The sequence below is a fragment of the Papaver somniferum genome, unplaced genomic scaffold (genome assembly GCF_003573695.1).
Source record: "Papaver somniferum cultivar HN1 unplaced genomic scaffold, ASM357369v1 unplaced-scaffold_133, whole genome shotgun sequence".
Lineage (NCBI taxonomy): Eukaryota > Viridiplantae > Streptophyta > Magnoliopsida > Ranunculales > Papaveraceae > Papaver > Papaver somniferum.
Genome location: NW_020622492.1, coordinates 15,365,191 through 15,380,214, shown reverse-complemented (window position 1 = coordinate 15,380,214; position 15,024 = coordinate 15,365,191).

Below are 15,024 nucleotides of genomic sequence, written 5' to 3'. Positions count from 1 at the left end.
TATGTGAGATATCAAGCTTGTGATTAATTTACACAAGTATGATCTTTTAGCTAATTAAATGAATGTTGTCTTTGTCTATCCTTCTTTTGTTGAAAAGTGCTCATCCTAGAGAAGTAAGACACTGCTTGTTTGGCATATCTGTCAGAAGGTTTTCTCTGAGGACTAAATTTAGGACCTGTTGCAACGGCCACAAGAGGATTAGAATGGATAGGGATCCATTTTCTAGATTTAGATTTACCAGAAACAGTCTTATAAATACAGGGAATACTCTCATTAGAAACACAAGAATTTATGCTAGGATGTACTCGAGCCCTGTGATGATTTCTAGGAAGAAGATCATATTTATAAGTTTTCTGATTCTCTATGGGCATGCGATTCACAGCAGTAGTCGATCAACTATTTGTTCCATTGACAGTGGAGAGAAGCAAATTATGAAGTTTAGAAATTTGTTTCCTTCTTGTAAAACAATGGATAGCATCGTGGTTCTTTTTCCCACAGAAGGTACAGATTCGTGGAGGAGAAGCAGCAATTGGCACCTGTTTTAACTTCATAGCCATATGAGAAGATTGTAAGTTATGTAAACTTTTCTTGACACAATCTTCTTCTGGAGAACATTTCGTCATGTACTGTAATTCATTAGTTTGTACAGAAGAATTTCTTCTTAAGACAGAGTTTTCCTTTTCCAAGGATCTGCACTGTTCATGGGCTAGATTAAGGGATGCTTCTAGTTTCTCTTTTTCGACACGAAGTCTGTTAAGAGTTGATGAATGCGTCTCAATCAAACGTTTTTCTCTACTTGAGCCTTCTTAACAATATCCTCAAGAATACTAATCTTTTCACACTGTAGAGTAGTTTCTTGAAGAAGTTTTTCAATATTCTTAGAGAAGGACTCAATGATGTTGTAGAGATCATGTTCTCGATCAAGAGACTTTTCAAATTCATCAATAAGATGATCATGATTCTGAAAATAAATAACATCAGCAGAGTTTTTTGAAATTCTGGTGATCTCATTTTCAGCCTTTGCCAGAGTGTCACATGCCTCATGAGAAGAAAACATGTCAACATCAGATGGAACAATCTTTCTACCTCGGGATTCGGAAGAATCAACTAAGGAGTAACCCTTTGAGGTGTTTCCAAGACACTTGGCGTAATCGAAATCTTCAGGAGACATCTGGGTATGCGTAAGAGAGACTTTGTCCTCAGACTCAGACTGCCACAAACACAGACTTATCAGGTCTTAAACGTGTTTGCCTGCTCTGATACCAATTGAAAAAGCGGGTTCTAACAACCACACCCAATATTTTGCTTAGCAATCTTTATGGACAAACTCCAATATACTTTCTAGAGAATCAACTAGACAGTTAGACTCAATCAATAGAAAAGTATATCAAAGATTTATATCTTAATTTCTCGATTTGATCTATACTCAAGCAAATAGAAATCTGCGAGTCTTTATCAAAGAGAGATAACTTGGATGGTACCAAAGACCAATATCCAAGTGTCAATCAATTTAAATCAACAACCAAAAGGTCAGATATTCTAATTGATTGAACAACACACAACCTGTATTATTTCAATTATATAAACAAATATAATGCGGAAAAGAAATAACACAGACATCATAATTTTGTTAACGAGGAATCCGAAAATGAAGAAAAACCCCGGGACCTAGTCCAGATTGAACACACACTGTATTAAGCCGCTACAGACACTAGCCTACTCCAAACTAACTTTGGTATGGACTGTAGTTGAACCTCAACCAATATCACACTGATCCAAGGTACAGTTATGATCCTACGTCTCTGATCCCAGCAGGATGCTACGTACTTGATTCCCTTAGCTGATCTCACCCACAACTAAGAGTTGCTACGACCAAAAGTCAAAGACTTTAATAAACAAATCTGTATCAAACAGAAAAGTCTATGATAATATATAAATCCGTCTCCCACGAATGTACCGATGAGTTTTGTTACGTCTTTTGATAAATCAAGGCGAACAAGAACCAATTGATAATCCGGACTTATGTTCCCGAAAAACAGCCTAGTATTATCAATCACCTCACAATAGTCTTAATCGACGCAGCGGAAAAAGATATGTGGAACCACAAATGATGAGACGAGGATGTTTGTGATTACTTTTTATCTTGCCTATCGGAGATAGAAATCTCAATCCAATTATTACAATTGTACTCGTACGATAGAAACATCAAGATCATATCACACAACTACAAGAAAAGTAGTATCGGTCTGGCTTCACAATCCCAATGAAGTCTTTAAGTCGTTAACCTGGTTTAGAAGAAGAAACCAAAGGTTAAAGGAGAATCGACTCTATCTTAGCACAACTAATATCACATAGAATGTGTGGGGATTATTTTTCCTAGTTGCTATAGTTCTCCCTTATATAGTCTTTCAAATCAGGGTTTGCAATCAATGTTAGCTTAGTAATAAAGCATTCAATATTCACCGTTAGATGAAAACCTGATTAGATTCAAGCTAATATTTATCAACCGTTAGATCGAAAACATAGCTTGTTATACACAAACTAAATGCACGTTCCTGGGCTTGTGTAACCGTACCCAAACTTGTACATTAGTTGGTTCAACAATAGTTAACCAACTGAAAACGCTGGGGGTTCCAAAATACACCGCCAAATTTTTCTTAGGAAATTTGTATGGACAAACTCAACACAACTCCGAGAGTAAAAAATCAATCAAGGAAAGTTCCTAGAGTTATCTCTCTGTCTCTCTCTTTGTTAGAACGCTTACAAAATTGAATCCGTGAATCTAACTACAAGGAGAGTTCTTGGACGCTACCAAAGACCAATGTCCAAGGATCAATCAAGTCTTATCCAACTAACAATGTTGGACGTAGATTCTGTGATTGATCAATGCTCAACCTGTGATATATCAATTATAAAGATAAACAATATAATGCGGAAAAAAAATAACACGGATACTAGAGGTTTTGTTAACGAGGAAACCGTAAATACAGAAAAACCCCGGGACCTAATCTAAATTGAACACCAAACTGTATTAAGCCACTACAGACACTATCCTACTACCAATTAACTTCGGTCTGGAATGTAGTTGAGCCCGAACTCAGTCTCCCACTGATTCAGGTACAGTCGTGCTCCTTACGTCTTTTGAATCCTAGTAGGACTCTGTGCGATTGATTCCCTTAGACGGTCTTACGAAAACGAAGAGTTTCTTCAACTCAATTGAAGACATTAAACTAAATCTACCTCTCATAGATTAATCCTATATATTGATTTCCTGATTTACGATCTAACAGATGATCAGATCAAACGATAGTGAAAAGACGAGGGTACCCAAATATACCACAATCTTACACTTTTCCACCTATAAGTCCTCTTACTGAAAGAGATTGTTTATTGACTGAGTCGAGACAATACAACGAATCGGTATTCACACTTTGTGTGATCGTCTATGGATACGAGGTCGAGACAATACAACAATCAAAATATGATTACTTGATAATAGGTTCGGACTTAACCAAACTCTATAGGATCACTATCAAGTAATACGGAGTTAACGTTTTGTGTAATTTACTTTAAATTATAATAACAAAAATTATAATTGCGGAAAATAAAATTAAATGACACAGCAAGATTTTGTTAACGAGGAAACCTCAAATGCAGAAAAACCACGGGACCTAGTCCAGAATTGAATACTCTCAAAATTAAGCCGCTATACAAAATCAAACCAACTTCGTATAGTTGAGACTAAGCAACTAAACCTATAGTTCACCTAGTTTCTTCAGTATCCATGCTCTTCCGACATTCGATAAGTGCACGCACTGGAACAATTCCTTTGGTTCTTATTCCAAACAGTAAAGGAAAACAAATTTGTTCGGTAACAACTCTATTCAATCTCAGTGATATGAGTTAGACAAAGGCTCCTTTGTCGGGTTTAGATCTATCTATCCAATAACTACCAAAGTAGCAGAGTTTAGATTTTGCAATCAAATATAGAATCTACCAAGATACTATATAGTGATGTCGATCTACGTAACAAATCAATCAAATCTATCAAGGATAAACAGATTATAGTTGGATCCCGGCCGATCAAGTTTTTTGCACACCAAAGATATGAAACCAATAAGAAATCTTCTTTTTCTTCAAATCTTCTTTAATCTTCAATAAACACCTGCACACCACAACTTGAATCTCTTGTGATCAATCACGCACAGAACGGAGTCTGTTAACAATGGATTATCACAAGACGTCTTTAGATCTACAAACAGTTCTAAAGATCCCGTCGACACTTCAATCTAATTTGAGTGAATCATATATCAGAAGAGAAGATTCTCAAGAATAAACAAACTAGGTGCAATCCAAGTTCAACAACCATTAGTCAATCAAATCAAATCAAAAATTAATAATACTGCAATTATCTAGTTTTCCACCAGCGGTACTCCTAGAGCTTCTTGATCCCACAAAAGTCTTTAAACGAGCGGTCGTAAGAGATTTCTCCTAATTAGAGTACTTTCCTCTCCAAATAGACGGCTCCACCAGTAACAACATAACAAGATAGTTTTGCTGGCTCTTAGGATAGTTTGCTCGAAATGCAAACTTGGGTATTTATAGACCAAGGATGTTTGGACACCAAGGAATTTCCAAAACCGAAATATTCTTAAGATATGTATCAAATGCCAAATCGGTTTTCACAATTCCTGGAAATGCTCTGTCCAATATTCCGAAATCTCACTAGAAAATCTCCAATTAGTAAATACATATTACCAATTTTTATTTTCCAGAGATATGCATTTAATTGCTGGTAATTAAAGGCATATAAAATTAATAACCTTAATTAAAAGATTCTTAATTTATTTCGGTCCGGGATCTCCTTGAGTTATTAAGGAATATCTTTGAACAATAAAAGATAAAAGTTACTGAATATGTTCAAAGTATGTCGACATATTTTTCTTTGTAAATCCTTTTCATAGTTACAATCTTGGAACCGATTATACCACACTTCCAAACAAGTTTAGAATTGGTTCATCTGTATTCTAAGAACAACTATGTGATTATAGACCAAGGATGTTTGGACACCAAGGAATTTCCAAAACCGAAATATTCTTAAGATATGTAATAAATGCCAAATCGGTTTTCACAATTCCTGGAAATGCTCTGTCCAATATTCCGAAATCTCACTAGAAAATCTCCAATTAGTAAATGCATATTACCAATTTTTATTTTCCAGAGATATGCATTTAATTGCTGGTAATTAAAGGCATATAACATTAATAACCTTAATTAAAAGATTCTTAATTTATTTCGGTCCGGGATCTCCTTGAGTTATTAAGGAATATCTTTGAACAATAAAAGATAAAAGTTACTGAACATGTTCAAAGTATGTCGACATCTTTTTCTTTGTAAATCCTTTTCATAGTTACAATCTTGGAACCGATTATACCACACTTCCAAACAAGTTTAGAATTGGTTCATCTGTATTCTAAGAACAACTATGTGATTGATCAAATATCAATACACTAATCATGGGTTTACGGTTCTACCAAACACAAGGATCGGTTCTACCTTAATATGGTTATTGAGACTGGTTACATCAGTTACCAGGATCGGTTACGTTAATTACCAGAACTGGTTACCATATTATCATGGTATTACTTGTGATCGGTTACACTAGTCACTAGGATCGGTTACACCAATTACTAGGACCGGTTGCGTCAATTACAAGGATCGAATACACAACTCTTTTGTGATTGGTCATACAAATTACCAGGATCGGTTACACCAATTACAAATATAGATCATACTATCTTAGGTGATTACTTAGGATCGGTTACACTAATAAAATTCATACAAATACATAAGTCAGGTATTGTGACTAGTTTTACCAAGATACATAACAAGTTATTTTCGGTTCTACTAACTCATACATATTGGTAATCCAAAGATATGTAATGAATAACAATACCAATAAACCTAGCGATTTCCCTTTCAATTCATAAAACAAGTTCATGAATGTACTTCCTTTAAACAAATGTAAACATTGATTCCTAGAATGAAATCTTCACCTTTACACATACACATAATCACAATAGCATGTATATGATTATGTCGATGTCTTATATACGAAGTTTAAAAGATAAGCGTTATACTTCGTATTCTCCTTAATACCGTGTCTACTAGAGTATAATCATTCACAGCTTCGCAGTTATGTTTTCGATATAGCATGACTTGAAAGATACGCTAGTAATGAAACAGTTTAAGTCACAATATTACTAACCTCAAGAGGAAAGATGATGTCGTCGATGTAGCTTGTTACTTCTTCACATTCTTCAAGTCTTCGAGTAATAATTGTATGTCTCATAATCCTAATCTTTATAGCCTAACCTATACGAATTTGTCTCTAGTATATAAACAAGCGACTATTTAATTGAATTTTGATTCACTAAAATATGACAACCAAACTTGACATACCAACGCTTGGAGTGTTCAACCGAGCTATGCTCTAACAATCTCCCCCTTTTTCAATTTTAGTGACAAAACTCTTAATACATATGGATAAACAAATTGCAAAAATTCATTATACATACGATTGATTCCAAGTTTCAACAGCACAATAACCTACATATATTCAATCCATAAATGTCGTAGTTGACATTTAAATAACAAAGCTAATACTTCCCCTAAAGGTGAGATATGTAGATTTTCAATCCGCACATCTTTGTTATTTCCCTTTTTTAGTCCAAATAACTACAATCCCTATATGATATGTTTCTCCCCCTTAGTCAATGCTTTACTCTTTCGTTAGATATAACATTTAAGCACAATTGTCCTTTCCTAAGTGATAATAAATCACTTGTTTACTCCATATATTTCTCCCCCTTTTTGTCACAAAATGACAATGGTCCGAGCAAATACCAAAACCGAAAGGATCTTACAAATCTAAAAGAATTTTATAACCTATAAGAGTTAAGCACGAAGGTTTCACATACCATTTTAGATAACCAATATCAAAACCGAAACTACAAGTAATTTGGTTTTAATATGTTATCAAGGAAACAATTGCTGGAAGGAATTTTCCCTAATATTTTAACAAATTGACCAAGAAACTTAGTTCCCTTGCTAAACCGATTGTACAAATACAATCGTTTATTCGATAAGACAAAAATAAAGATCAGAATTAACTTTATTTTTCTCATCAGGCTCTAATTATTCAGATAATAACTTAGACCTTACACTTTAGACAAGACAAGTACTAGGTTAGTTAACTAATATTTCTTGTCAAGACATTCGATTAAACTTGGATAACCGAATCCTTTAATTTGATAAGTCTAACTAAGATCAGAATTAACTTATTTTCTCTTATCCGGAATCGAACTAAACAAATGATATCGTATTTTTTTAAGCCATAAACAATGCATAAAAACCAAATAAATTGACTTGCACAATTATTTCTCTTAACCGGAAGCAATTGAAACAAACATAGACATTAAAGTACCGCAATTGCACCGAAATTTCGTTAAGTCTAAAACAATTAATACCAAACAATAAAGAAAGTTATCAAACCAGTTTTTCTTAACCGGAAACAATTGAATCGCACACACACATACATCCATACACAGATAATGGAATCAAAATCAATTGTACCGAATTTTGTTAAGCAAAAATATATGCAATAAACTCAAGCTTTACTTAAACAGGAAAACGATTAACTAACAAATTCGTTACTTCAGATTCCGCATTCACTTCTCCCCAGAAATATATATCATTAAGTGCAAGTTCAAGTTAAAACTTTCCCCCATTGTGTTGTCATCCTCTCTCAATAACAAAAGAACAACAACAAAAGCAACCTTTACCAGGGAAAGGTTGAATCAGTTTTAACTAATGCGTGCCAATAGCAAAAGTTGAAAACCCGAAACATATATGCTTTTATGTTAAATACAAATCGTTTCAACATATTGTGACTTTTTCACATATGAGTTTCAATCAGAACACCTTATGATCCATTGATAAAGCCTACCAACATCGGCTAGAAATTAATCCCGCTAAATCAAAATGCCACACAAACCATAAGGGTTCACACATCATATGAGATCGAATATTAAGGTTAAGAAAACCGAAATCAAACATCCAATAAACACATAGCAATAATATAAAGCATTCAATCACAGGCTATGTAATCGAAAAACTATCACAAGAAAAATTATAAACTAATAATTTTATTCATAAATAATAGATAGTTTTATTCAGAATTAGACCTTATACAATAATTGAAATAATCAAAAACTGATGTTTATTTTTGATCATAAGACTCTAATTTTATTCCTTTAGAATTTCCTCTGATATCTTATGTGAAGCTGGATCAGAAGATTTCACAGGGTTACAATCATCTTCTATGATTACTAATCTTGATTCAAGACTAATAACATTGTCATTGACTTCCTTTACTTCCTTTCGCAAATCCTTTTCCATGTTCCTTATTTCACATAAGATCAGATCTAATTTAGTGAAAGATTCTTGAGAAGATTATAATTAAGAGATGAAATTTCTTCATTAGGAACATCTTGATAAAGCTCTGGAGATGCATCTGAATCACCATCTGAAGATTCGAGACGTAGTTTCTTGTTAGGAAACAATATGGTCTATTTTTCAGTTTTGCGAGAGTTGCAACTAGAGGTAGACATTTTGTCAGATCTCTATAAAATGAAATAAGAGGTCTTTCCTCTTATAAATAAGAAAAGTTTTTCTCAAATCTTTGAGAAAATTATTTCATTTAGTTTCTTAACTGAAAATTTATTTTAGAAATATTTTTATTAAAATATTTATATACATATCTTTACTGATTACTTTTTGAGGGCAACAAGTAAGGATTCATGATAACTAGTTAGGTTATCACCTTTCGGTTGTTGAATTTTTCTCCCTTAGAGGTTTCAACATTCTTACAGATTTGAGAAACCTTTATGTTTGAACTGTTTGGTTCGTTTCTCAAGTTTAGAGTAAAATATTGATGTCGAAAAACCATATTATTTAATTTTTTTACGTTGAAATTCAGAAGTGATTTTTGATCTAGACTTAGATATTGAATGTTTGGATTTGCAGAGTTTCTCTCTCTGTTTAATTCCAGGACATTGTTATTGATAGTGCCCCCATTGCTTGCATCGGAAACAAGCCCCAGAAGTATTCCGGTTACAAGTCTTAGGTTTTATAGATTTATTCAACCCTTCTTCCTTGCGTTTTGATATATTCATATCAAGTGATGATTTCCCAGAGTAGTTAAGTTTATCTCTCAATTTCAGATTCTCTGCTTTTAACTTTCTTATTTCATCTTGACAACACTTACTGTCAAAAATGAGTTTAGATACTTGTTCTTTCTCGGAACACTGAGAGGCCTCAATTTCCACAAGACGCTTGTTAAATTTTATTTATCATTCAGATATTTTCATCTGAACTGATCAAGCAATGACTTTATTTCATTAACTTCGAATTCAAGAAACTGAGTTCTTTTATCTTCACAAGGAAAATTTTGTTTGAAAATCGTAGGAGTGAGCTCTTCTTGGGTATTTAATGTTGAAAGTATTTCAGAGTCACAGACTTCTGCAATAGTTGCAACATGATCTAGCATATAATATTTATTATCCTTGTCAGGGGAATAGTCAAGAGTGGCAGTATATGCATTTCTTTTCCACTGAGTATACTGAGTTGGACAGTCTGGAGAAATATGACCAAAACATCTACATTTGTAACATTGAGGAATAACAACATTATCATCCCAAGTGTCTTCACTTGTATGTGTAGAAATACTATTCCTTTTTGACACAGGGGATTCTTTTTTTCGATGTCTCAATAATTTCTTGAATTGTTGAGTAATAAGAGACAAATGATGATTTAGTTCAGTTTCATCTTCAACATCTAAATCTTCCTGATCTTGGGAGTCTTCCGGACCTTGGGTCAGTGGATTTTTGATGGCTTTATAGGCCAAGTTGTCTTTTTGTTTAGATAAGTACTCCTGATCAAATATCTTTAGTTTTCCAACAACAGAACTTCTTGATAAACAGAAATGATTGTTAGATTCTATGATTGCATGCTTCTTAGAATCATACCTAGATGGAAACGATATGAGAATTTTGCATATTATATCTTTTTCAGAAATAGTATTTCTAAGTGAGAAAGAAGCATTAACTATCTCAGAGAGTTTAATATGAAACTCTTCAAAAGTATCGTTGTCATCCATTCGAAGGTTCTCCCAATCAGACGTAAGAGTTTGAAGTCTAGCTTATTTCTCTGATGTATTTGCTTCGATACGATCTGAAGATTATCCCAAGTTTCCTTTGAAGTTTGGCATATTGATACATGATGTTGTAGATCACGACTTACATCATGTATAATAACATTCAAACCATCTGAATGCTGCTTTGCAAAAGCCTTTTCTTTGTTAGAATAATCTACTAAGCGTTTAAACTCAGTTTTTGAATTTTCTATTTTCGGGAGATTATAACCATCGACGACTAATAGCCAAGTTTTAAAGTCTCTTGATTGAAGAAAAGATCTCATAGCAGATTTCCACCATAGATAGTTTGTTCCGTCAAATTTAGGAAGTACGTTAACTGAAATCGATTCATCCGAACTCGAGTTCATTTCTAATAGGTTGGATCGCACCAAACACAAATTGTTAGATATTTTCATGTTTGCCTGCTCTGATACCAATTTAAGAGACGAGGGTACCCAAATATACCACAATCTTAAACTCTTACCGAAAGTGATTGTCTATGGACTGGGTCGAGACAACACAACGAATCGGTATTCACACTTTGTAGGATCGTCTATGGATACGAGATCGATACAATACGACAATCAAAGTGTGATTACTTGATAATAGGTCCGGACTTAACAAAACTCTATTAGATCACTATCAAGTAATACAAAGTTAACGTTTGTGTAATTTACTTTAAATTATAATAACAACAATTATAATTTCAGAAAATAAAAGTAAATGACACAACAAGATTTTGTTAACGAGGAAACCGCAAATACAGAAAAACCTCGGAACCTAGTCCAGAATTGAATACTCTCAGAATTAAGCCGCTATACAAAATCAAACCAACTTCGTATAGTTGAGACCAAGAAACTAAACCTATAGTTCACCTAGTTTCTTCAGTATCCATGCACTTCCGATATTAGATAAGTGCACACACTGGAACAATTCCTTTGGTTCTTAATCCAAACAGTAAAGGGACAACAAATCTGATCGGTAACAACTCTATTCAATTTCAATGATATGAGTTAGACAAAGGCTCTTCTGTTTAGTCCAACAAACTCCTTTGTCGGGTTTAGATCTATCTATCCAACAACTACCAAAGTAGCAGAGTTTAGATTTTGCAATCAAATATAGAATCTACCAAGATACTATATAGTGATGCCGATCTACACAACTAATCAATCAAATCTATCAAGGATAAACCGATTATAGTTGGATCCCAGCCGATCAAGTTTTGTGCACACCAAAGATATGAAACCAATAAGAAATCTTCTTTGTCTTCAAATCTTCTTTAGTCTTCAATAAACACCTGCACACCACAACTTATATCTCTTGTGATCAATGACGCACAGAACGGAGTCGGTTAACAATGGATTATCACAAGACATCTTTAGATCTACAAACAGTTATAAATATCCCGTCGACACTTCGATCTAGTCTGAGTGAATCTTATATCAGAAGAGAAGATTCTCAAGAATAAACAAACTAGGTGCAATCAAAGTTCAACAACAGTTAGTCAATCAAATCAAATCGAAAACTAATAATACTTCAATTATCTAGTTTCCCACTAACGGTACTCGTAGAGCTTCTTGATCCCACATAAGTCTTTAAACGAGCGGTAGTAAGAGATTTCGCCTAATTAGAGTACTTTCCTCTCCAAATAGACGGCTCCACCAGTAACAACACAACAAGGTAGTTTTGCTAGCTCTTAGGATTGTTTGCTCGAAATGCAAACTTGGGTATTTATAGACCAAGGATGTTTGGACACCAAGGAATTTCCAAAACCGAAATATTCTTAAGACATGCAATAAACGCCCAAATCGGTTTTCATAATTCCTGGAAATGCTTTGTCCAATATTACCGAATCTCACTAAAAAATCTCTAATTAGTAAATGCACATTATCAATACACTAATCATGGGTTTACGGTTCTACCAAACACAAGGATCGGTCCTACCTTAATATGGTTACCGGGACCGGTTACATCAGTTACCAGGACCGGTTATGTCAATTACCAGGACCGGTTACCATATTCTCATGGTATTTGAAAAGACGAGGGTACCCAAATATACCTCAAACTTAAACTTTTCCACCTATGAGTCCTTTCTCCGAAAGTGATTGTCTATGGACTAAGTCGAGATAATACAACTAATCGGTTCACACTTCGTGTGATCTTCTATGGATACGAGATCGAGACAATATAACAATGAAGTATGTTTACTTGATAAAAGGTTCGGACTTAACCAAACACAATAGGATTACTTATCACGTAAATATGAATTAACGTTTGTGTAGTTTACTTTAAATTATAATAACAACAATTATAATTGTGGGAAATAAAAGTAAATGACACATCAATTTTGTTAACGAGGAAACCGCAAATGCAGAAAAATCCAAGGACCTTGTCCAGAATTGAATACTCTCAGGATTAAGCCGTTATACAAAATCAAACCAGCTTCGTATAGTTGAGACCAAGCAACTAAACCTATAGTCACCTAGTTCCGTCTATATTCCCACGCCTCCGACTTGTAATAAGTCATGTACTTGGAACAATTCCTTTGGTTCGTATTCCAAACAGTAAAGGAACAACAAATCTGTTTGGTATCAACTCTTTTCAACCAAGTGTTGTGAGTTCGACAAAAGGCTCTTCTGTTTATCTCAATAAACTCCTTTGTCAGGTTCTTAGATCTATCTTATTATCAACTACCAAAGTAATTTTTAAGATTTTGCAATCAATACTTTTAGTCACAAACAATTGTATTGATGCCGATCTACACAACTAATCAATCTAATCTACCACAAGGATAAACCGATTATAGTTGGATCCTCTTTTATCGAAACAAGTATTGTGCACACCAAAGATTATGAACCCAAATCAGAAATATTCAAAGTCTTCTTTGTCTTCAAATCTTCTTAGATCTTCAATAAACACCTGCACACAATCAACTTGAATCTCTTGTGATCAATCACGCACGGAATGGAGTCTGTTAACAATGGATTATCACAAGACTTCTTTAGATCTACAAACAATCTAAAGATCCCCGTCAAAACTTCGATCTAGTGTGAGTGAATCTTATATCAGAAGAGAAGATTCTCAAGTATAAATAAACTAGGTGTAATCAAAGTTCAACCATCGTTAGTCAATCAAATCAATCGAAAACAAAATATAGTTTCCCACCAACGGTACTAATAGGATCTTCTCAATCCCAAAGAAGTCTTTAAACTGAGTGGTCGTAAGAGATTTCTCCTAATTAGGTTACTCTTCTCTCCGAATAGGCGGATTTACCAGTAGCAGCACAACTGAGATATTTTTGCTGTCTCTGAGGATTAGTTTGCTCGAAATGTAGACTTTGATATTTATCGACCAAGGAAGTTTGTACACCAAGGAATTTCCAAAATCGAAAATATTCTCAAGATATGCAATATATTCCAGATTCGGTTTCCATAATTCCTGGAAATGCTTTGTCCAAATAATGACCGAAAATCTCTTAGAAAATCTCCAACTAGCAAATGCACATTACTAATTTTATTTTCCAAAAATAAAATTAAAAACCTTAAATAAAAGATTCTCAATTTATTTTATTCGATCCGGGATTTTCTTCCTTTAGCTATTAAGGAATAACTTTGAACAATTAAAGATAAGCGTTACTGCACATGTTCAAAGTATGTCGACATCTTTACTTTGTAAGTCCTCTTTCATACTTCCAATCTTGAAACCGATTTGCCACACTTCCAAACAAGTTTATAATTGGTTCATCTGACTTTCAAGAACTACGTGATTGATGAAGAACACTCAATCACCAAACATGGGTTTCACGGTTCTACCAAAACAAGTTTCGGTTCTACCTCCATGTGAGTACTTTTCATAGTCTCGCTAGTTACAAAAATTCGGTTGGCTAGATACTAGGACCGGTTCCCCACATATATATGGTATCTAACTTGTACTTGTTGCACATGTCCATAGGATCGGTTCCCTTTTCTGCTAAAAACCTGCTGCACCTCATACAACGATCGATTCCCCTTTGTGATAGGTTGCACCACTTACTAGGATCGGTTTCCCTTTACCCAGAGTCGGTCATACCAATAACACTAAATCGATCATACCATCTCAGGTGATTACTTAAGATCGGTTTCACTAATAAAAGTCATACTAATACAAAAGTCAGGCCTTTGTGAATAGTTTTACCAAGAAAATAAACAAGTCATGAGCGGTTATGCTAATCACACATATTGGTAGTTCAAAAGATATGCAATGAAGAACAATACCAATAATTCCTGGCGATTTCTCTTTCGATTCATAAAACAAGTTCATGAATTTACGTCCTTAAAACAAATGTAAAACATTGTTTCCTATGATGAAATCTTCACCTTATACCCATACATAATCACAATAGAATTCAAACGATTATGTCGATGTCTTATCTACAAAGTTTAATGGTTAAGCAATAAACCTCGTATTGTATTCCTTAATACTATGTCTAACAAGAGTATAATCGTTCATGCTTCAAAGTTTTGTTTTCAATATGCACGACTTGAAAGATACGTTAGGGAATGAAACAGTTCAAGTCAAATATCACTAACCTCAAGTGGAAGGATGATGTTGTCGTTGTAGATCCTTACTTCTTCACTTCTTCAAATCTTCACAATACTTGTAATGTCTCATATCCTAATACTTTCAAGCTAACTTATACGAAGTTGACTCTAGTACATAATCAAGCGACTCTTTAAAATGGGTTTTGGCTCACTAAAATATGACAACCAAACTTGACATACCAACGCTTG